Source organism: Rhineura floridana, chromosome 9, assembly GCF_030035675.1.
Source record: "Rhineura floridana isolate rRhiFlo1 chromosome 9, rRhiFlo1.hap2, whole genome shotgun sequence".
NCBI classification, from domain to species: domain Eukaryota; kingdom Metazoa; phylum Chordata; class Lepidosauria; order Squamata; family Rhineuridae; genus Rhineura; species Rhineura floridana.
In genome coordinates, this window is record NC_084488.1 from 114925193 (window position 1) to 114948818 (window position 23626).

The 23626-nt window shown below is 45.6% G+C and overlaps 1 long non-coding RNA gene across 1 annotated transcript; it reads left to right on the top strand.

Moving 5' to 3' along the window:
- The first annotated feature begins 5604 nt into the window (after positions 1 to 5604).
- LOC133363851 (uncharacterized) lies at positions 5605 to 15420 on the top strand. The gene is made up of 3 exons (XR_009757782.1): positions 5605 to 5715; positions 13311 to 13397; positions 14758 to 15420. It is a non-coding gene; the product is annotated as an uncharacterized LOC133363851 (long non-coding RNA).
- The last annotated feature ends 8206 nt before the right edge of the window (positions 15421 to 23626 follow it).

Below are 23626 nucleotides of genomic sequence, written 5' to 3' on the forward strand. Positions count from 1 at the left end.
TCCTCAGGCCACACCCCTGCCTGAGACACATCCCTCATTAGCTTTCCTTTACACCCTCTTTGAGTGTCTCTTTAAACTCTGCTCATGCTTCTTGCTTGCCTGGATGGAGGACTGTGCGAGTGTGTGTAAAAACAAGCCTTTACCATGGCAAAATTACCATTTGTTGCTCGGCCCACTTTTGCTTCTGGCTCCACCCAAGAGTGGCATGTGGCCCCTGGAAGGTTGGACAAAATGGACTGTAGTCCTCAGGCTGAAAAGAAAGTTCATCTACCGTTTTGCAACAAATGTTGAAAGAGAATTAGTGATCTATAGCGGTGACAATTTTGATTATACAGCCACGAGAGTGGCTGTATACAATAGCCAGCGTGGATTTTTCACATTCCTCAATGTTAAATTGAAAATACCCCCCATGCCATTCTGATGCTTCCCATAAGCTCATTTCAAAACAAAACCTTACAAAACATATAGTCCTGAACTCAGAAACGCTTGCTTAACAACCCTGTAAATTGTCATGGCGATACACGAAACAGTCAGAGAAAATTGAGAGTTCAAAGTCTAAAAAGAGAGGAAAAAAACCCAGAGCTCTTTTGGATGTTTTTCTGTCAGATAATCTATTGAAATTCATTAAAAATCAGCCATGTTTTTTGTCTTGCATTAAAATGAGAAGCACAGTCCACCATTGCTGCTGAAAAGGCTTTACTGTTAAGAGCCAGAATGATCTGCTTGTAGGAGTCGTGGATCATGACTGCAAAAGGGGAAGCCCATAGAAGCTATTCATGAAATTATCAAGGCTTCGATGCAGGTAGCAGTTAGGAGAGAACAAGGAGTTGAGAAAAAGGAGCCAAGAGTTGACTCAGGAGATAAAATCAAGGGACACACAGAAGAACACCAGAGTCAAGAAGGACCATAGCTCAGTGGCAGAACATCTTCTTTCCATGAATAAGGTCCCATGTCCAATCCCCAGCATCTCCAGGGAGGACTGGGAAAAACCTGCCTGAAACTCTGGAGATCTGCTACCAGTCAGTTCGGACGATACTGAGCAAGATGAACTAAATGTCTGGTTTTAGAAATGCAAGATCGTTGTTGCTCAGGCAAAACCTCAGTCCAAACAGAATGCCTTTTACAGTCCTTCCTGTCTGGGAGGGCCCAATGGCCAGTGAGGGTGAGCAAAGATAGGCCACAGCCTGAGAATAATTTGCTGCTAGGAGAAGGGCTGTAGCTTTGTGGTAGAGCATCTGCTTTCCATGCAGAAGGTCCCTGGTTCAATCCCCAGCATCTCTAGGTAGGGCTGGGAGAGAACCCTGACCAAAAACCTGGAGAGCAGCTGCCAGTCAGAGTAGACAATATTAAACTAGTTGGACCAAAGATCTGACTCAGAATAAGGTACCTTCTTATGTTCTGAAGATGCTCAAGCTGCAGTTTTGTGGCTCACCACATGGGGCAGCCACACACAGAACAGAGGGTTCTTTGTTCTAACTCTAGTATTCCTTTACCCATGGAGGATAAGAGTAGATGGGTGTTTGGCCTGATCCAGCAGGACTCTTCTTATGACAACAGGGATACAACAGGCAGCCTCCCTTGAAGAAGAGTATTTCTGGAGGAGTCATGCCAAGGCTTACTCCCCCAATTTCACAGCCACATTGATGAAATGGGGGGAGGAGGTATGGGGAGCTTGCTTACAGCAATGCTCTTCTAATCGACTGGCAGCTGCTGTTATTATTTCTTAGAAGTTTCCTGGGCACAACACCACATCGTCCTGCTTCGCTACACCCGTAAGATCAGCACTACCACTTTTTTTGGGGGGGGGGATGAATGTGGGCAAGGGGGAGAAGGAGCAGTTTCAGGGAACTTTCTTCCCTACACCTCACAGATTTTGAGCTGACAGTTCTTGCAGGAGAACTCAGCTTCCATATCAACAGCTGGTACCTAAGCACAGAAATGCTGTCTTCAGAGACGGCACACCTCAGAATACCGGATGCTGTGAATAAATCAATAAAGGCCAGGCGTCCACTTCATATTCAGCTCGAAAGCTCCAAAAGGCACCTCTGGCTGGCTATGGTTGGAAGCACAATGCTGGTCTGATATAGTAAAGCATTTTGTTTTTTCTCCTCTTCAGTTCCTATCCTGGACCCAGTATTGGGACCGTTCCTTTCCTTCTCTCCCAAACCTTGATATCCATTAGCTTAGGATTGCTTCCCAACAAAGTCTCGGCCACTTGTCCAAGGTCCGTTCCTCATACCTGGATCCAAGCGGGATCAAGGGTACAGCCGGTGCAGAAGCAGGATCCACAGCACAGGTGCCCCGATGCCGCAGGGGCACTAAAGCCAAGGAAGACCAGCCAATAGCAAGACCTGGAGTCAAGGCAAAGGTTCACAAGAGCAAGAATGACAGCTGCTTAAAGGGGACCTATAGCAAGCTGTTATCCTACCGCAGGATCAACAGACCCATAGGAAGCTGTTCTCCTGTTGTACCACTCTTTTGGGTTCTATGGGGCTACTTTATAAATGTAATGATGCCAACGCAATTACAATTTTGTAAAAAAAAAATGCAAGTTTTAATTGGGCAGCAAAAATAGCAACAACAGTGCAACACATCCCAACAGAATATAACACATATACACAATTCCCAAAGTTCCATGCATCCAACAATGCACCAGTGCAGGAGCTCCTTGCAGAAAAGTCTGAGATAGGAAGATCAGTGGCTCCCATAGATAAAAAAACTTAAAGTCCTAAATAAAATACAAGATCGATACAAGCACATAAAGCCATAAAATGGGATTTACTCTTCCATTCCCTCCTACGCACATACATTAAAATCTCTTTACCTAATTCAAGGTGACAAGGGCCTAATTCCTGCTCCATGGCATTCACAGCTCCTTTTCTCTCCAGCTCCCTCTCTTTCTGAATTAAAACTCACCAGGACAGCCCTTCCTTTTAGGTTTCCCATCCACTGGGCAAAACCAATAATCCATAGGAGTTACATTAACACAGGACCAGGATAGACCAAACACTTTCCTGCCAGGTTACAAGGTACAACTGGTCTTTTTCTGGCTTCTCTCTCCTCCCGAATAGACCCCTCCTCCCAAGTAGACTCCTGATGTGAAGGCCTTCTGGCAACTAGATGTGAACTCCTTCATCAGCTCTGGATTTCCTACTAGCAGGGGTGGCTGGTGGCTCCATGTGGCTAAAGCACCTTGGGCAGCTTCTTGAAACTTTGGGACTAAAACTGGAGCGGATTCCACCTCCCCACTGACATGGAGCCACCGGCCACCATTGCCTACTAGGTCCACTACTGTCTCAGCTCCTGTGCCTCAGATGAGGGTGATGGAGGAGAGGTGGGAGTGAAGAAGGTCTGTGGGGATCATCAAGGAGGACCAGAAAGATGCCCTTGGGACTGGGTAGCTTAGTTGGCTCTTCTGAATATCCCACTGTGCCTGGATTATCCACAGGGTCCCCCTCCTTTGCCTCCTCCTGAGATGAGGTCTTCCCAGTGTCCTGATCAAGTTGAATGAGCCACTGATACCACTACTATCAGAACAATGAATTCTGTGGCCCAGTATTACTGGTAGTTCCTCAGCTCTGAAATTCTTGGAAGACCTAACAATCTTGCTAATTTATCCTGGTCTTTGGAAAGCAATTAAGAAAGCCATTTTCTAGTTCACAGAGCATATGATTTATAGAGAAATTTGCACTGTAAAGTCACAGTGGTAGGCAAATTCATCTTATCCATCTCTGGTAAACATAACTACACAGATTGAGGGTTCATTAAGATTTTTCTCCTGCTAGCTATGAATCTTTGTGTTGTTGTTGTTGTTTGTTTGTGTTTGTTTTTAGCATAAAGGGGAAACAGAAACAGTACCACTGCAGTTCACGCATAAGGCCAGTGGCAAATCCCCCTTGGAATGAGCAGAGATCCTTTGCAGAGATGCCAAGAGTTCTGCCAGGTGGTTCAGTTTCATTCCATTTGTTTGTGAAAGTCTCGAGCAGAGCAATCTTATGGTCCTGGCATGGGAACGACACAAGAGCTGCCAGTGTAACTATAAGGTGCCAAAAAGGGTCTCACACCAGGGACTCCAATGCTTTATAAGAACTTAAGAGCCCTGTTGGATCAGAGCAGAGGCTCATCTAAGCCACCATTCAGTTCTCACAGTGGCTAACCAGGGGGCTATGGGAAGCCTGCAAGGAGAGCTTGTGCTCAAAAGCACTTTCTCCGTTTGTGATTCCCAGCAACAGGTTTTCAGAGGCACATTGCCTCCCTTGCACCATCCTCATTCTGGTTCCCCAGAAAGTCTGGCTCACTAAGCCTCAGCCCTGGGTTGAGGAACTTATGCCCCCGCCCAGATGTTGTTGGATTTTAACTCCCATCAGCCGCAGCCAGCATGGTCAAGGATCAGGAAGGGTGGCAGTTGGCAGCTGGAGGGCCAGAGGTTCCCTATACCTAGCCCTCTAGGCTGCAGGTCCAGCCTAAAATGTCTTCTGACCTCTCAACCTGAACATTGTCGACTGACTCTCCAAGCCGACTGGGATGCTCCAGGCCCTATAAGGCCCTTGTAGCCAGGTAGGTTCATCTGTCTTGTGGAACTTGTCCCTGTGAGCAGCAGCAGTATATCTGCTCAGGCTGGTACCTGTCTCTAGCTTGCCACTGACCACATCTGTTGCTTTTGGACCTTTTGATCCTTATCCACCTCCACCTGTAACCCATGTCAGAACTAGACCAGAATGCAGTCACAATCCTAGCTCTACCAGCAGCAAAGTCAACAACACTGAAGCACCAAGCAGAGAGGCCCTTGGTGGAGGCTAATTTGCCTCCCCCTCTCCCCCCAAAACTCCCTAGAAAAACATTGCTGATTCCTGAGTTAGCATAATTGCAGGTAGGGTTGCCAGATCTCCGGTTTTCTGCCGGAGTCTCCGGCAAAAGGGGGCCATCTCCAGCCTCCGGCCATAGTTTGTTTGAAGCCGTTGATCTCCGGCTTTTCAGTGTCTCCCTCAGGCACGCATGCGTGATTGACTGGCCGCCTTCCCGCCCTTTGTCATTGAGGGAGGGACTACTAGAGAGACAGGAAGTGAGCAAAGTGTAGCCGCCGCCCCTGGAGCAAGAAGGCCTCGTCGGAGGAGGCCGGCCCAGCTTGTTGGTAGCTAGGCCTCTGCTTGGGAGTCGTTGCGCTGGGGAAGCAGGCTTGGTAGGCCCGAGAGAGAGAGAGAGGGGGGGCAGGCAACTGAGCTGTGGAGTAGGGTTGCCAGGTTCTTGGCCTGAGACTGATCCTGTATCTTTAGGAGAAGAGAAGGTCAGCCAAGTGCAGGTGTTCTTGCAACTCTGTAATGAGAAAAACCACAAGGTGGAATTCTCACTTCCCCCTGCCCAGCTTTTAAAGATATAGAAGACCTCTTGGAGGCTGGGCCTGGCAACCAAGAGGTCTTCTGTATGTTTAAAAGTTGTGGAGGAGGGAGGGAGAATTCCACCTTATGGTTTTTCCCATTACAGAGTTGCAAGAACACCTGCACTTGGCTGACCTTCTCTCCTCCTAAAGATACAGGATCAGTCTCAGGCTATGGACCTGGCAACCCTACTGTGGAGTGAGCAGATTCAGCCCCACTACACCTTCTGCTATTGCAGACAAATACCCCCTGGGTCATTGCTCCCACTCTTTATGGACTCTATAACTGAAAGTAAACTGAGCTGCTAGAGCCATGAGGAGGGGGAATTGGCAGGTGAGAGGTAAGTTTAAAGATTCCTCTCTCCTTTCCAACATTTGTATTGTTAACCAGCCTGGGATGGGGTGAAACAGAAATATTCCAGATAAAGTAAAATAACATGCCAGTTCTCCCCTGCTTTCACTTCACATTATTTTGGCTACCACAGGTTTGGGAACCTGCATTTGCTAAAATAATATGTAGTCCCTTCTGTCCTTAGGCTGAAATTCTGTGCACACACAAGCTTAATTACTATTAAACTCAGCACTTACTTCCAAGTAAATGTATGTGGGACTGGGCTGCAAGAGGCACAGAACAGAACATGAAGAAATAATAACTCTGAACTGAGTCTGACTGCTCGTTTCTTGAAACCACATTTTTAAACTTGTGCATAAAATAAGCTAGCTGGTTACAAAGTGATTGCTTGCCAGAAATCTAAGGATGTGTAAACACAAGCTGAAGAGTTGTTGGAAATTATCAGGGATGAAGTGTATGTATAGTATTACTCAAACCTGTAGAGCGACATAGTATTGAACTGATGTTTCCTTTAGCTTGTAAATAAAGAAACTGCTTGAAAATTACTGCACTATATAGAAGGTTCAACTGTAATTATTTTATCTCAAAGTGCCTGCTGAACATAGATGTTGACATAGTTTCAGCTATTTTACAGTTTATGACTGCAGCTTACAAACTGTTGGGAACTTTGTAATGTTAGTTTAGTGAAGATGGAGGACAGGGCTATCAATGGCTACTAGCTGTGATGGCTGTGCTGTGCCACCCTAGTCAGAGGCAGCATGCTTCTGAAAACCAGTTGCCGGAAGCCTCAGGAGGGGAGAGTGTTCTTGCACTCGGGTCCTGCTTGCGGGCTTCCCCCAGGCACCTGGTTGGCCACTGTGAGAACAGGATGCTGGACTAGATGGGCCACTGGCCTGATCCAGCAGGCTCTTCTTATGTTCTTATGTTCTTAAGATATAGTCATGTTAAGGGCTGTCATGTCAGCTTGTTGTTTCTAATGGTTACAGATGATCCATTGTGTCCCAGCTCAGTCACAATGCAACATAATCTGAATCATGTTGTATTCTGGCTAATCAATAAATGACTCTAGTTAGTTAAAAGCAACTGTGGGGAACCTGAGGCCCTTGAGTTGTTGTTGAACTACAACTCCCATAATCCCTACCTAGCTATTAACAATGCTTGCTGGGGATGATGGGAGTTGTAGTTCAGCAACATCTAGTGGGCCAAAGGTTCCACACACCTGATTAAAATTGTCAGCTGATACATGATGGGAGCTGTGGGTGGAAACTCCCATTGGGTCAATAAACTGATTATCAGAGGGCTCTGGTCCTGCAAATATCCAGTTGCCACATACACTACAGTTCAAGATCCACCAGCCACTACAGCAGGTCTGGGGAAACCATGGCCCTCCAGATGTTGTTAGACTCTAACTCAGCCTTTCCCAACCAGTGTGCCTCCAGATGTTGTTGGACCACAATTCCCACCTTTCCTGACCATTGGCAATGCTGTCTGGGGCTGATGGGAGTTGTGGTCCAACAACATCGGGAGGCACACTGGTTGGGAAAGGCTGCTCTAACTCCTGTCAGTCCCAGCAAGCATAGCCAATGGTCAGGAATGAATGGAGTTGTAGTCCAACATCTGGGTGCCATAGGTTTCCCCACCCTGCATTATAACACTGCCAGATTTAAAAAAGCAAATTCCTGAAGGAAGGGCTCAGTGGTATACTACATGCTTTGAACAGGAAACGTTCTGGATGCAAGCCCTGGCATCTCCAAGTCAGGCTGGGAAAGACCCCAGTCTGAAATCCTGCAAAACAATACTCAGCTAGTTGGACCAATGGCCTGGCTTAATGCAAAGCAACTTCCTATATGCCTTTTAATTAACAGTAGTTTACAATTTCTGGAAGGTTGTAATGTTGTGAGAAACTATGTCTGCTGGAATTTGCCCTTCTGGGCAATTTTGAAAGTCCCTGTGGTATTTAATATGGCATCTGTAACAGCCAGTACATCTGCCCTTAAACTAGCTTTGCTTTCTTTTTTATGAAATTAACAGTTTGATTCCATGTATGTTTACCCGGAAGTCTAACCCACTAACAATATTTATTCCCAGTCCTAAATATGCATAGGACAGCAACCTAAATTATCACTGATTTCACTGAATGTGGTCGCACCATGAGTGCAACCCAGCTCCTCGCTGATTGCAGCAGAATTAATTCTGTATGTACTGCCTTATTAAGACACAGCAACAGATTTATTCAATATCTAAAAGACTCTGGAATAATTGCATGACTAAGCAGAAATCTGTAAGCTATATACAAAGCAAAACTTCATTATGAAATGTTAATGTCTAGAATAATTTATGCAATGAAAAGCTCAAAGTAAAAAGGCTGATTGAGGTTTAAAAGGTTAACAAAAATAGCTGTAACTTCAATACTTAACAGCACAATCCTATGAATGTTTCCATAGGGCGGGGCATATACAACCTACTATATGTATTTAGGATTGAAGCCTGTTGTTGTTGTTATGTGCCTCCAAGTCGACTATGACTTATGGCAACCCTATGAATCAGTGACCTCCAAGAGCATCTGTCATGAACCACCCTGTTCAGATCTTGTAAGTTCAGGTCTGTGGCTTCCTTGATGGAATCAATCCATCTCTTGTTTGGCCTTCCTCTTTTTCTACTCCCTTCTGTTTTTCCAAGCATTATTATCTTTTCTAGTGAATCATGTCTTCTCATTATGTGTCCAAAGTATGATAACCTCAGTTTCATTATTTTAGCTTCTAGTGATAGTGCTGGTTTAATTTGTTTAACATGGCTGCAACCATATCTACTCAGAAGTAAGTCCTATTGAGTTCTATGGGGCTTAGTTCCTTAATAAGCAAGTTTACAGTTGCTGCCTTCAGGGGCATCCATCTGTGCTCCCATCTAACATCTCTGCAACACTAAGCTCCTTTCTTCCAATAATGGCCTGGCCTGAGGGCACGTAAACCCTTCTTGCCAGAAGCAAGTAAACTAGATTAAATGTTCGCTAAAGGCATTGAACTGTGACCTGGCAGACCAGGGTTTGAATCCCCACACAGCCATGAAGCTCACTGGGTGACCTTGGGCCAGTCACTGCCTGTCAGACTCAGAGGAAGGCAATAGTAAACCACCTCTGTCTGAATACTGCTTACCATGAAGACCCTATCTGGGATCAACTTGAAGTCAGTCCATTTCCATTTTGCATCACCCTAAGCTTGTGAGAAAGAATGACCTTGTCACTTCAGATGGACCTAGGAACACCCTATTTTAGGTAAGATTTCTATTTTAATCTCCAGAGAATTTTTTTTGGAATGGTATGCTCCAAGCAACTGTGGTTGATACAATGTATCATGTTTAATGATGTCACTAGGGCCCGCCCCGTGATGTCACTAGGGCCCGCCCCGTGACGTCACTAGGGCCCGCCCCGTGACGTCACTAGGGCCCGCCCCGTGACGTCACTAGGGCCCGCCCCGTGATGTCACTAGGGCCCGCCCCGTGACGTCACTAGGGCCCGCCCCGTGATGTCACTAGGGCCCGCCCTCATTTTCTCAGGTTTTTGGATGGTTCCGACCTGGCAACCCTAATTGCAGGGGCATTTTAGGAGAGGATGACGGTGGCCAGAAGCCAGATGAGGAGTATCACTGCTACAGCCCACAGCAAAAATGTTTTTTTAAAAAAGAAGAAAAGTGTCACTGCAATGCTAGCCTCCCATCAGTGGCATCACTGCTGCTCTCCAGAAGGGAGGAGGAAAGGCAGCAGGGTACTTAGGACTGTGCAGGTGCACCAGTGGGAGTGGCAGATGCTAGTGCACCTGCACAGTCCTGACCTCCCTGCCACCTTACCCCTCCTGGTAAGCCGCAGCAATGTGGTGGCCGGGAAGCTAGCACTGCGGTGATAACCCACTGCTTCTGCCTGTCAGCTCTTGGAAAATTAACAATATTTTTGCCACCCACTAATGGGGTGGTGAATTTGCAGTGTGTGTCTTGAAACAGTCTTAGCTACTACAACAAACTCAGAAGACCTAGATCTGTGAAAAACAAAGTATTGGGGAAATATGAAGAGCTTCCAGGACTGGACTTCAGGTCTCCTACTCTGCAGAGTTAACCACTCAGCTGCAGGAGCAAGCAGCAGAAAGGCCCATGTTAGGCTCTTTGCAGTTGCCAGGGGTCTAGCTTATAGCATGCCCTCCTCTTCCCTTCCCACCCTGTGCATGGGTGAGATCCCAGTCATTTTGGAAAACACTGAAGGGGTTCCAAGTGGGACTATAGCTCAGTGGATAAAAACATGGGCTTAGTATATCAGAAGTCAAAGCCAGTGTGGTGTAGTGTAGTGGTTGGGGTGTCAGGCTAGGACCTGAGAGACCAGGGTTCAAATCCCTACTTGGCTGTGAAGCTCCCTGGGTGACCTTGGGCCAGTCACCATCTCTCATCCTGACCTACCTCACGTGGTTGTTGTGAGGATACAAATGGGGAAGGAAAGCATGTATGCCATTTTGAGATCCTTGGAGGACGGACGGACGGACGGACAGACGGATAGACGGATAGACGGACAGACGGACAGACGGACAGACGGATTCTCAGTCCATGTGGGAAGATAGATATATACAAGCAGGCACCGGAGTGACTGCTGCGGGGACCGAAAATTTCACTCAAGAAACTTTCTGACCTGTACATGTCCCAGGATGCTTTTCATGGTCCCCAGCCTCCATCAGCTCATCTAGCTGCCTCCCCACCACTACCATGACCATTGGCCACACTACTTGGGGCTGCTGGGCACTGGAGCCCAATAAGATCTGGTTCCCCACCCCTGCCTCAGGAGAAGATGAAGGAGTTGGAGGAGGTATTTAATTGGCAAATAAAGTGAAGCTGCTGGTCACATATAATATTTCCTCTTTTGCTTTGGTACCCAAAGTCTCTAAACAACATTTCACGGTTGCTCATGTGATAGATTATTCTCAGGATGCCTGATTTCAAATTGTGTTTTGTTTGAACTGCAGCCACATGTGCATTTATTGGAGTTGTGTGTAGATTTGTTTTGATCAAACTAATAATACTGTTTTGCGCCACCCCAATCTCTGAGCGGTGCGAGACTCCCAGGGGTTCCTGCCCTTGCCCAGGGTTTGGTTTCCTTGGAAAGAAGGTCAGCAGAGACTACAGTGTCTTATAGGATATATGGTTTTTATTTAGACACATTCCAACCTGAGCTTAAGATGGAAGGGTTCACAGCATTAGCAGTCCATCAGATCTTGCCCCTCATTGGCTATAGCTTTGGGTGTACAGGCAGCAAGCAAGCTTCTCTGTCTGTCTCCAGTTTCCAGCCTTTTTTCTTCACTATACTAAAAAAAAAAGGCTCTCTTTGGCTCCAGGTTGGGGGGGGGAGCTCTCCCCTGAAAAGTGTTCCAATCCAAAGCTCCCTTTAGATATGCAGATTGACCATTCAATAAGTCCATTAACTCACAGGCTAGCTTAACAAAGGAAACTCGCCTCACCGGTAGAGCAGGTTTCTTGCTTGCATATCCCAACTTCAAATACAAGGATCGCAGGCTTGAAGGGGACACAAAGAAATCATCCGTTTGATTCCCTCGGTCCCATAACAATATCATTTTTAAATAACATGCTATAAACAGGAATATACTGGGAAATAGAGGGACAGAAATATAGGGAGAGGGAGGTCTTATATCCGCTCCAAGGTTTGCACCAATGCTCTGCATTTTTGCCACTGCAGCAGCTAAAGATTTCAAGGCAGGTGTAAAGGCATCACGCCATGAGATCAGGACAGGGTTCCATTTTCCTGACCTTTGCAATGGAAGAGAGGGAGAACGTAAGGTCATGAGAGCATAAGAAGAGCTCTGTTGGAGCAGGCCACCTCAGCCAGCATCCTCTTCTCACAGTGGCCAACCAGATCCCTGTGGGAAATCCACAAGCCGGACCAGAGTGCACTCCTTCTGCATGTGTTTTCCAGACATGTTACGCCGGACTGCCCCCCCAATTTGGCAGCAGCTGCGTGTTTACAAGCATACATTACTTTTTTGAATTTGTCCCCTCCCCCAAAAAAGTTTTGAGCTTTTGCAACTGGCTGATGGAAGCAAGCTTGCAGTGGGGATGGGTGGGCCGCAGTCGCTTTTAGAGGAGTGGTTTTTGTTTTGGAGGCTCGCACCACCTGCAGCTGGAGGTTGCTCCCATGCCTACTCCACTTTGTATATATGCAGTTGCAGTGGAGGTAGTGGGACAGAGCTGCAGAGCTTAACACTGGCATTGTGGTAGCTTTCCTGGACGGGGTGGCAGCAAGGTCAGGGCTGTGCGGATGCAGCAGCGAAGCCTGTCCAGCGGTCTTGCCACCACCCTGCCCCATCCCATCCCCATCCAGGTAAGCTGTAGCAATGCCGACGTTGGCAGTTTCTTGCAAAAGACACCGTCAGTCTCCAATCCTCCCAGGAAAGCTGGCTCTGTTAACAGGTTGCCCCTGGCACTTCCAAGGGGAAAGGGGCACGTGAAGCACAATTAAAGGAAGCACAGAAATGAAAATTAAGAAACAGCAACCTAATAAGCCTTTGCTAAGGCACAAATGAAAGTGCCTGATTATTCTCTTTGTCACAAAGAACAGGCACCATTGGCTGCAAGCGGCGGACGTTGAGCGTGCATGTTATGACGAATGGGAAATATCGATCGTAGGAGCTGGGGCCAGAAAATACTTAGCAAGTTGTTAACACCCTTAATCAAAGCTTGGCGAGAAAATTTAGGGAAGATTTCAGAACAAAATTTCGGCAGCGCACAAAAACAAACAACCCTGTAATTTGTAGAAATGAGCTGAAATTTCTCTAGATATATTTTTTCGTAGACATTTTTCTGTCGTTTTTCTTCTGCTTGCATAGAAAAGAAAGTTGCTTAGCAGAAATTTATCCAAATATTCTCCACCGCTTTTTTGGGTTGCAACCACCACCGCCTCATGCCCGGGAGTGATGCTAGGCCCAGGGCATTGCAGAGGTTGCAAAATGGTGCACAGGCTTCCAACTCAGAAAAGAAAAGAAACGAAACTGGGCTATTGCCACGGTGACTGGTGACCCCCAACAGTGAGAAACCGTTGGAGAATTTCTCCTCCCTGTGCAGAAATTTGGTGAAACCGTTTCCTGAATTTTCCTGCCCACAAATAGGGGAGGGAAAATTTCAAGCGGCTGTTTGCACTCTGCCCTAGTCATTTATACTGATGTCACAAACTGTGAAACCGGGGAGATTTGTTACATGCAGTAGTGGCCATCAGGGATATGCAGGTGGGGCTGCGATGTTCCCCTGCCGTCCCAACACCATGCATTGCTGCGGGTTACTGAGAGGGAGAGGGGCAAGGCAGCTGGGAGTTTGGCACGGTGCAGTGCAGTGGCACAGCCAATCTGACACAACCAAACCTGCACTTGCACAGCGCTGAGCTTCCCGCTGCCTTGCCCTTCCCCCTCTTGGTAACTGGCAGAGATGCGGGGTGGAAAAGCAAGGCAGCCCCACTGGCTGCTACTAGTTATATGGGCTTACAGATACTCCTCTAACTTAAAGGGCTCAGGGCATACAATAAGCATATGCTAATTTATATGTACAGATACCTCCAGGCAAGATAAGATGACGGCTACGTGGGGTCTCACCAACACTGGACTTTGTCGTATGCCCAGATGCCACGTAAGCGAAGGTGGGAAACCTTAGATCCAGGGGTTGAGCGTAGCCCTCCGGATCTCTCTTATAAGGCCCTCAGAACCCTCCACAGGCCATATTCCCTCTCCCCAGGCCATGCCTCTCAGTGACTCTGCTGTGCACCCTCATAAGAACATAAGGACATAAGAGGAGCCTGCTGGATGAGGCCACTGGCCCATCTAGTCCAGCTTCCTGTTCTCCCGTAGCCATCATGGCTAATAGCCATTGATAGTTTTTTTCTCCACGAATTTGTCTAATCCTCTTTGAGAGCCATACAAGTTGGTGGCCATCACTGCCTCTAGTGGGAGTGACTTCCATAGTTTAACATGTGTGAAGAAGGACTTTCTTTTGTCTGTCCTGAATCTTCCATCATTCAGCTTCATTGGATGTCCACGAGTTCTAGTGTTATGAGAGAAGGAGAAAAGCTTTCCTCTATCTCCTTTCTCCACATCTTGCATAATTTTATACATTTCTGTCACGTCAGCTCTTGCATGCCTTTTCTCTAAAATGAAAAGCACCAAATGCTGTAATCTTTCCTTGTAGAGGAGTTGCTCCATCCTCTTGATCATTTTGGTTGCCCTTTTCTGAACCTCTACCAACACTACAATATCCTATTTGAGGTGAGGCGATGAGAACTGTACACAGAATTCCAACTGTCGTTGTTCCATAGATTTTTGTAACAGCTTTATGATATTGGCAGTTCTGTTTTCAGTTCCTTTCCAAATGATCCCTAGCATGGATTTTGCCTTTTTCATACCTGCCACACATTGGGTCCACATCATCATCAGGTTACCTACTACGAGCCCACGGTCTCATTCCTGGTCAGTCAATTGCCAGGTCAGACTAGAGATGGGAGGATCTGTCAATTTCAGTTCTCCAAGTTTCTCATTCTTCTAGTCTTAAATTCAGTTCTCCACACTGCTGCAGCAATTTATGATTTTTTTTTTAAAAAATCCTCATGATAATTCTTCAGCATTTTAGCACAAATTTCTTCTAATAAGCACAAGTTTGCAGTTTTGACTAATGTACACAGCTTGGCAAGGGATTTCTGATAATATAAAGCATCTTTGTGTGTTATTTTCACTAATATATTCATTTTAATGCACATTTTCTCCTAATATATAAATTTTCAACAACACTGTTTGGTTAGGGAACTGCACTGCAATTTTTTGGGGGTGTGTGAAGTTGGAAGGATTATTTTGGTTGTCATGTTGTTTTAGAACACACAGATTTGATCGATTCAGCTTTAAATGTGGACTGAACCGAATTTCTCCCCCATCCCTAGTTCAGACCCCATGAGCATAGGGACAGAGATGTTGAAGAACAGCTATATTCTCTTTCTTCTCCTTCCATTTCAGCTTCCAGGCACCCGGCGTTTCCACAGCCAAATTGCCTCCAGCCCTTAAATCCAGCATCCCAGCCAATGCCCACTTCCTGCTTCCTCCCCAGCCGCGACATCCACTTCCTGTCATTCTTCCACCACCAAGCAAAATCAGATTGCCACGATTATGCTTTTCCTTGGAATAACTGCCCTGCAGGACAAATGAGAAGATGTAGGGATATTTGTTCTGCCCCTGGCTTAGATTGCCTTTCTCTGACTTTTTAAAACAGATTTTATAGCTCTTCCCCCCTCCACCCCCATTTACCTTGGCTACATCATGTTAACGTTCAATGAGTAATTTGCACAACCATCTTCCTGACAATATTGCTTCTATAATATTTATGAAGATTATTTTGCAGGAGTGTTTAAACTTTTCAGATTCATTTTTGAAGAAGAGAGGAAATGTAACTTTGTTTTTTAAAAAATCAATCAAAACTGAGTGGCAGATGGAAGCCAATCAGTTCTAAATAGCTGCATTTTCTCCTATGAAGGTGTTGGCCCTTTTTGGATGTGAGAAGAAATGTTTTCCTCCTATATAAATTGGCTCAGAGGTCTATCATTTTTTCCAGATTCCTCGTTAGTTGGTAGGTGGAAGGGCTTCCTTGAACCATCTGGAATTGTTCCTTTACTTCAAAATCGCCTCTAGCATGGTACGTCTTCTTCCTTACATCACAATTCGAATTGCATCAGCTGCTGAGAGTAGCGTCACTCCATTAGCAGTGCAATGCTCTGCATGTCTGCTCAGGAGTAAATCCTATGGCATTCACAGCCCCAGTGAACTCAATGGGACCTATCATGCATCTGTGCAAAACAGCCCCACTCCCTCTGGCTTGGGGAAAAGGCAGAGAAATCATGCAGGAAGGGCAAAAGACATGCAGGGCAGAGTGTGCAAGAGAAAACTCCCTCTCCAGTTTCCACACACACTCCAAGAAGCAGAAACAGAAGCAGCTAACACAGGCAGCTATGGAGGATTTGGAGGGGGGAAAGCTCTGCTGGCTGAGCCCCAATTAAGCTGCCATAGTCCCAGCTGAGCCCCAATTAAACTGGGTCTGCTTAAGATCTACCTATTCCAAACTGACTCGCACTGACGGATCTTGGGTTTGGATGGTGCTGCATGCCTGCAAACTTAATTCAGATTCAGGACAGACAAAAGGAAGTAATTCTTTGCACAGTGCATCATTAAACTATAGAATTCACTCCCACATAAGACAGCAACAGCCATCAACTTGGATGGCTTTAAACAAGGATTGGATAATAGAGGATAAAGCTATCAATGGCTACCGGCAACAACAGCTATATTTTACCTCCGCTGCCAGAGGCGGTAAAAGCCTCTGAATACCAGTTGCTGGGAATCACAAGTGGGAAAATATAAAAAAAATATGTTTTAAAAAGAATGGTGTGTGTGTGTGTGTAGAATGGCAAGGACAGCAACTGCTCCATCATTCTTAGAACACTGCCTAGAAGCAGGATAGACCATAAATAACACGGAGAAGAAGCCAGATTTCGGCTGAACATCAGGAAACACTTCCTAACTGTTAGAGCGGTACGACAATGGAACCAGTGACCTCGGGAGGTGGTGGGCTCTCCAACACTGGAAGCCTTCATGAGGCAATTGGACAGCCACCTGTCGGGGGTGCTTTAAGTTGGATTTATGTATTGAGCAGGGAGTTGGACACGATGGCCTTATAGGCCCCTTCCAACTTTACTATTCTATGTTTCCATGATTCTAAGAATAAACCTGTGGTTGGTGAAAAGATGGGAAAGGTTCTCAGCAGGGAAAAGAGGCTGAGGAGTGGACAGTCAATACATGAGAATGAAGGAAGCAGTTAGAAAGAGGGGAAGAACCTAAGGGTGTATGCACACTAACCCATTTGCAGCACAAAAATGTAGCTTTTATCAATCCAGAATTGCTTGGGCTTGTCTTCAAATGCTGCTTTCAATTTAGATTGATTCTAATCCTGCTGTCCACAAGGTAGATGTGGTTGCTTGATACGCATTTGAACACCCTCCTCTTTTTCTCCTGCACATGACCCAGGTGAATGAAGAAGGAAGCAGTGATTGCTATCTTGGTACATGTCCACCCACAATGTAATTGGGCAAGTGCGGATATCCCCTCTCATTGCCTGGACCACTTACATCCGTTTTCAAATGGACACACTGCAGGGAAATGCAGAATCTATCTGCAATGAGCTGGGTTTTTTTGAATGAAACCAGTTTGTCAGGAAGCGCTTTTCATGGGCAAAACTATGCAACAGATCTAGTAAAAACAAGTACCTACTCTCCATTGATTCTAGAATAAAATGTCATGTGTACACAACCTCAGAGAGAGCACCAACAAATATTATACCACACATCGAAAACTTTGTTGAGAACAGCAAGCACATCCGTAACATTAAAACAGATATATTTGATTTTTAATTGCATTCTAATTGCTTCCTTTATTTCTTATTGTATTTTACTGTATTAACATTTGAATTCCATATAATCAAAAAAAATAAACTTTAGCATCCGGCACAACTCATTGCAGTGGCAAAACAGCAGGCAGAAAAATCATTAAGGGGTCTGCCAAGACCCTCAACAATTTTCAAGTGGCCTGATGGAAGTTTGGGAACCACAGCCACAGAATTTTAGAGCTGGAAGGGATCTATCCACCACCTGCTCAACGCAGAAGTCTTGCATCCACAGCACTTCTGTTTAAATACCTCCAGCAAAGGAGAGCCCACCTCCACTGGAGGGAGTGTGTTCCACTGTTGAACAGACATAACCATTAGAAAGTTTCTCTTAATATTTAACCAAAATCTGCTTCCCTGCCATTTCCACCTAATAGTTCCAAGTCCTGCTCTCTGGAGCAACAGAGAACAAATCTTTCCCATCTTCCGCATGGCAGCCCTTCAAGTATTTCAGGGGTGGGGAACTGCATCTGGGTGACACACTTGCCAACCACCTGAAATCACAATGACATCAGGCAACTCATCACTGCCTGTGCAGTTGGATCAGCTCATGCAGCAGCAGTGCACAGTACTGACAATCAGCTGATTAGCGCTGCCTGCAAAGCTCCTTCCAGCCCAGTCACATTTTACCTGCCCCACACCTGATGTCAAAGATGATGTCAAATATAGGGCAGCCGGACGTGGCTTGGCTGAAATGACCTCACAGATCAAATGTCTCCCCTAAATCTTCTCTTTTTGAGGTTATTTATTTATTTATTTAAAATATTTCTTTCCCGCCCTTCTGCCCTACAATAGGGCACTCAGGGCGGCTCACCATAAAATCAAACTGATACATAATAAAATTATACACAATAAAACACAAAACAGTACAGTAAATTAAGTTAAATACAATTAAAATACATAAAATACCATTATATATATATATATATATATATATATATATATATATATATATATATATATATATATATATATGTATACACAGAGAGAGAGAGATGTAAATATATGCATATCTATATGGGGAATGATACTAAAAGGACTAAAAAGGTAAAAAAATTAAATAAAAAGCATAAAAGCAGCACCAGGCTCACCCATCAGTCCCTCCCAAAGGCTCTGCAGAACAAGATAGTTTTCACAAGTTTCCGGAAAACCATCACGGAGGGAGCAGAACGGGCTTCTTGAGGCAAGGAATTCCAAAGCCTGGGGGCCACAGCTGAAAAGGCTCTCTCGTGCATGCCTGTCAATCTAACATCTTTCATTCCAGGCACGCAGAGGAGACCAGATTAAACATGCCCAACTCCTTTTAACCATCGTTCACAGGACTGGGTTTCTAGACCCAGGCAGGCTAGTCAGCATTTGATCCTGCAGTCACTGAGTGATGATTAGCCATGAGTAGGGATGGGTTCCATTGGCCAGTACTGGTTTGAAAGCCTTCCATTGACCTAACAGGTCGGTATCGATTCAAGTTTCTTCTTTCTCCACCTGCTGCTAGTTTTATCATTCTGTTTCTGTACCCCCTCAGAAAAATATTGATATTAATATCGATATTTTGAAAGGAAATATTGATAAATGAAAGGAAATGTTGATAAAACTGTTGTTCGTAGCACTGATGTTTTCAAAAACAGCTGCACAATATTGCTGCATAAAAATCCGATTTGCAATAATAGAGAATGAGTGAATTAATGGAAAATTCGGTACCAAATCCGACTTGAGCAGAATTCTAGCACATCCCTAACCCACCAGCCTGTGGTGGGCAGAGCCAGGGGCAAAAGGTGTGGGGCCAGAGGCCAAAGTAGGCAGAGGAACAGAGGTGATTTTTATATTTGTAGAACAGGATCCCTTCCAGCCACACAAAAGTCAGAGGTTTCTAAACCCTCATCCATCCATCCATCCATCCATCCATCCATCCATCCATCCATCCATCCATCCATCCATCCATCCATCCATCCATCCATCCATCCATCCAAGCAAGGAAGAGACATTATCACAGTTCAAGGACTTGTTCCGGTAAGACAAAGGCAATCAAGGAGTGTATAAAGCTATGCATGGCATGGAGAACATGGATAGAAAAAAGGTTTTTCTCCCCCTATAACACTAGAACTCATGGACATCCAATGAAGATGAATGTTGGAAGATTCAGGACCAACAAAAAACTCGTACTTCTTCATGCAGCACATAGTTAGAGCTTGGAAAAGCTACTTTTTTGAACTACAACTCCCATCAGCCCAATCTAGTGGCCACACTGGCTGGGGCTGATGGGAGTTGTAGTTCAAAAAAGTAACTTTTCCAAGCTCTGGTTAAACTCTGGAATTCACTCCCAAAAGAGGCAGTGATGGCCAGTTGGCTTTAAAAGAGGATTAGACAAATGGCTGTGGTCTGCCTCCATGGTCAGAGGTAGTATGCTTCTGAATACCAGTTGCTGGAAACCACAAGAGGGAAGAGGTCTCTTGTGCTTAGGTCCTACTTGGGGACTTCCCATAGGCATCTGGCTGGCCAATGAGAGAACAGGATGCTGGGCTAGATGGGGCACTGGTCTGATCCAGCAGGGTCTCCTTATGTTCTTGCTCTTATAATGCTAGAGCACATGGGAATCTAATGAAAAGTCTCTCTGTAAGGTTGGGGGACTGTGGGATGAGGGATGGGTGGTTGTTGGGAGAAGGGGGAAACACACCAAATTAGGTCGAGGTCTGCCAAATTGGGTATGATTTTCCACATCCCCTGCAGTCCCCCACATCCTCTATCAATCTCTGTGGTTCCAGAGTGGCTGCAGGAGAGGAGAGATGATGTGAAACCTTCCTTTCCTGATCTGTCTTAAAATGTGCAATCCTATGTATTCATATTCAGAAGTAAGTCCAACTGAGTTCAATGGGGAATTACTCCCAGATATCTGTCTGTTGGACTGCAGCTAGGGATGGACAGATCTGTCTGTTTCGGTTCTCTCAGTTTCACATTTTTTCCTGTTAAATTCAAGTTCTCCCCATTTCTACAGCAATCTGCAATTTCTTTTTTTAAAAAAATCCTCATTAACATTCTCCACTATTTTAGTGCGAATTTCTCCCAATAAACACATTTTTGTAGGCAGTTTTGACAAAGGTACACATTTTTGCAAGCCATGTCTCATCATTTCATGCCTTTTTGCACATTCCTTTCACTCGTGTTACACACACTTTCCCCTGATATATGCATTTTTATAATGTTGTGTAGTTGGCGAACTGCACCCCAAAATTCTAATAAATGCGAATTTCAAAGGACGGCTGTGTTTCGGTTCTCATATTGTTTCCGAAATTGCAGATTTGATCAATTCTGCTTGAAATGCGAACTGAATCGAAATTCTCACCCATCCCTAACTGCAGCATAAGTTAACTTTTCTTAGGATCCAAACCATCATTGCTATATAAACGATAGCCCGAGTCAATCATACAATTTACAATAAAACAAAATTACATATGTAGTAATCACACACACACATATACGCAAAACAGCTGAAACACATGAGTAACAAATACATAGCAGCAGGAACAAAAAACAAAAAAGTCCTTCCCCTCATGTGGTCCCAAACAGGGATGCCTACTTTGTGAATTTCCATGTAACAGTCCCCCCGTGCTGTACATTTAAAGCAGTATTATAGACTTTAAACAGTCCTGGCTTTCTCCCACCCCAAAGTATCCCTGGAACTGCCAAGGCCACAATTCCACACAGAGGCCACATCTGTGCTATACATTTCGAGCACTATTGCGCCACAGTCATGACTCTCCCAAAGAATCCTGGGAAATGTAGTTTGTTCAGGGTGCTGAGAGTTGTTGGGAGACCCCCATTCCCCTCACAGAGCTACAGTTCCCAGAGTTCCCCTGGGAGAGGGACTGGTTGTTAAACTACTCCAGGAGGGGACTAGGGTCTCCTAACAACTCTCAGCACCCTGAACAAACTACATTTCCCAGGATTCTTTGAGAGATGTCATGACTGTTACAGTGGCACAATAGTGCTCGAAATGTATAGTGCTGATTTGGCCTCGGTGTGGAATTGCAGCCTTGGCAGATAGCTCTGTCTTGATGGGTGCCGGAATCGAAGGCTGACATCTTGAACTGGTGGTGGCAAGATGGCAGGATGTCCATCTGTGTGTGTTCACCTTGGTTGGGCCAAATAATGGAGCCTCAAGCAGTGTTAGCCCCCCAGCATTTTGCCACCTGAAGTAGAGCCCCAAAGGTGCCCCAGTGCTAAGGCTCACATTTAACAAAGTCTTCCTGCCCTGCTCTCATGCCAGTCACAGCCTTCATCTGTCCCCTCCCATGGCATGCCTGAAGCAGATGGCTTCACTCTGCTTTGTGGAAGGAGCGGCTCGTCCAGTGAAGTGGAGTCACAGCAAGAACCTCCCAGCGGGGGCATCGCTGCTGCTTACCGGGAGAGGGAAGCAGAGGCAAGGTCAGAACTGTGCAGGCGCACCACTGGAACCAATACGGTGCCCCCATTGGTTTAATTGCACAGCTCCAGCCTTGCCACTGCCTTGGCTTTCCCGCTTCTGGTCAGCAGTAGCAATGTCCCTACGAAGAGGCTATTACTGCAGCTCTGCCCCCACCAGGAGAACCACTCCTGGGTGACCAGCCACATCACCCATGGAAGCGTCCTTGCTTTACTAGGCTGAGGAAAGTTAAGCGGTTCTCCCTGACCTTCATAGAAGCCTCTGAGCAACGACGAGATTTGCTCCCCCTCAACTTCAAATAGGCTTTGCTAAGCTCACCCTGACCTTGATTGCCCTGGAGCCGGGTCTTACAGCAGGACTGTCAGTGTAAAATCAATTTCATGACCCTGTGATCATGACAGGCATTATTTCGAACATTTCCAATGCCTGCACTCTCCACAGGCAACGCAGCGCGCATCCAGAGTACGTGCTTCCCATTTCTACTCCCTGTGGCTGCCGATCACAGCTTGAGATGCAGGGCAAGTGTGCTCCAGAAGCAGCAGGCAAGCTGTGGCTGGGTCATCATTCAAGAAGGTTGCTGAAAATGCCTGCAGCATGGCAGACCAACAGTGGTGTCCCCAGCCGGAGACTCCAACTCGACTGATAGCCCAGGGAGTTAAACATGCTGATGGCTATGCCACTCGTCCCCTCAGCTAGGGCCTGGCTCTTCATTATCCAGGCTCGGGGAAAGTTGCAGCTGAACTAATGCTATTCTATTCATCCTAGCAGTACAACGTTACTCCCTCCCCGCATTTTCCATTTTTCTTTGCTGCCTTTCCTTCCTTATCCTTAATATTAGGGATGGGTGAGAATTTCAATTCAGTTCGCATTTCAAGCAGAATTGATCAAATTCACCATTTCCGAAACAACATGAGAACCGACGCACAGCCATCCTTTGGAATTCACGTTTATTAGAATTTTGGGACACAGTTCGACAACTACACAACATTTACAAAAATGCATATATCGGGGAAAGTGTGCATAAGAACGAACACAGGAGTGAAAAGAACGTGTAAAAAGGCACGAAATGATGAGAAATGGCTTGCAAAAATGTGTACCTTTGTCAAAACTTTCTACAAAAATGTGTTTATTTGGAGAAATTCGCACTGAAATGGTGGAGAGTTTTCATAAGGATTTTAAAAAAAATTCACAGATCGCTCTAGAAATGTAGAGAACTGAATTTAACATTGGAAAAATGAGAAACAGAGAGAACGGAAACAGACAGATCTTTCCATCCCTACCTATGACACAAACTTTCTCCTTATATCATTCTGCCTCTGTATTCTGCTCTCTGTTCCTGTCCATCATGTGTCTGCCACGCTGTTGCTGTGTTTCCTCCTGCTGGTGCCTTGTTCACACCTCTGCAAATTCACATGCAGTGGCAAAGCCTCTACGGCCCCAAGTTCCAAAGGGAAATCTGCACCTGCAGCCGCCGTGTCATTAAGAAGGGTGTTGTTTACCTTGTTCTCTACTTGCCAAATCTGAACACGCACCCATCTGCAGCTGAAGGAAACTTTGGAAGAGTCAGGAAATGGTCCACTTCTCCCTCCCCCCTCCAAAAAAAGGGGGGGAAAGAACAAATATTGTTTTGTTGGTTAAGAATTGTTCTCAGCTGGCAGCTTCCAAGTCCGTGTCAAAGGGTGAAGTTGTGAACTTCGAAAAATTCTGCAGCTCAGTGGAAGGAGACTGAATAATGGAACACCATGAGATTACTGATAGTGTTCCAGGGATATTTTTTTCCTATTGTGCTGCTGTGACAATATGTCACTGAAAAGAAAAAAGTTGGAGGCAGAAGCAAATGACACACTTAGGCTGCAATCCTTTGTTTGTTTACTTGGGAGGAAGCCCCTTTGAACTCAATGGAACTTACTTCTGAGTAGGCACATATAAGATTGCAGTGTTAATGTACATTGTTCCTCCATGGTTATTCTTCTCTGCCT